The sequence below is a fragment of the Echinops telfairi genome, unplaced genomic scaffold, assembly GCF_000313985.2.
Source record: "Echinops telfairi isolate 266 unplaced genomic scaffold, ASM31398v2 ScPeMD7_8;HRSCAF=38, whole genome shotgun sequence".
Classification (NCBI taxonomy): domain Eukaryota; kingdom Metazoa; phylum Chordata; class Mammalia; order Afrosoricida; family Tenrecidae; genus Echinops; species Echinops telfairi.
Window position 1 is genome coordinate 299626 of NW_022103905.1, and position 1143 is coordinate 300768.

A 1143-nucleotide genomic window follows, 5' to 3' on the forward strand; every position below is an offset into this window, starting at 1 on the left:
TTGTAGTTAGTTCAAGGACTGTTTGTTGGCCTTTAGGAGTGTTTTCCAGTCCAGTCCAATCTGTTGGGGCACCAAGCCCTGGCCCCAAAGTCCACCTTCAGCATTCCCTGGGGACCTCATCGCTCCATTCCCTTGCTGTTCCGTTGCACCCCCTTAGTGTTTTGCCTCAGTGTGGTGGGATCAGATCGAGCACAATTCCCACATTGTGTCTCCAGTGTTGTTCCCTGTCGGGCTATGGGTCAGTGAGGGACTCCGTGTCTCATAGTGGGGTTGGCCAAGTGGTCCTCTCTGTGGACTGGCTGCTCTGAGCGGGAACATCATCCTCAAGGTCTGGTGGGCCAGGATGTGCTCCACTCTCTCCTCCTCCCCCTTCATCTGCTCCCATGTGCTCCGATCATACATGTTCCTCTCCCTGAGCTGCAGATTCAGTGCTGTCCTCTGAAATAAATTCTTCTGGGGGAAGCGGAAGGTGTCCACATATTTGGGATTGGGGCCAGCCCCTCAGACCTCTCCACTGGTTTCGTACTCCACGCGGGCATGTTGTATTCACATCTTGGAGCACTGAGTTGAAGTCTGGTCCCTCTTTCCCAGTGGAGCTATAAACAATAACCTCCCCTTGAGTGGGTAAGTGCCTTGTGCCACCGCTACCCATTTATTTATTTTTTCTTAATTAGACTCATAGCTCCAGGGCACGGGCCCAATATTTGGGGTAACACTTGCGTTTAAAGGCTAGTTTTCTGGCATGGCTTGCAGAGTAAAAGAAGATGCTCTGTATTCATTTACTCTATGCCTTGGTGAGCAACCAGATTGCCCTGGCAACAGTCACTTGGCAACACAGCCCCTGGTGGCATCCACCTGAACTGCAACCACACCCCAAACCCAAACTCTTGGCCTTGTGGGCGCTCAGTGATCCCGTAGGACAGGGTAGAGCTGCCCCTGTGAGTTTCCGCAGAGCCTCGCCTTTCTGCTGCAGAGTGGCTGGCGGTTTAGAAGTGCTGACCTTGCGGTCAGCAGCCCAGCGCATCACCGCCGCCCCCCAGGGCTCTGAACTGGCGCTGCCAGCCAGGCTTGCACGCCATGCAGCACGTCCCCATCATCTCGAAAACGGAGGAAGAATAAAAATAGCAACTACCATGATGGAGC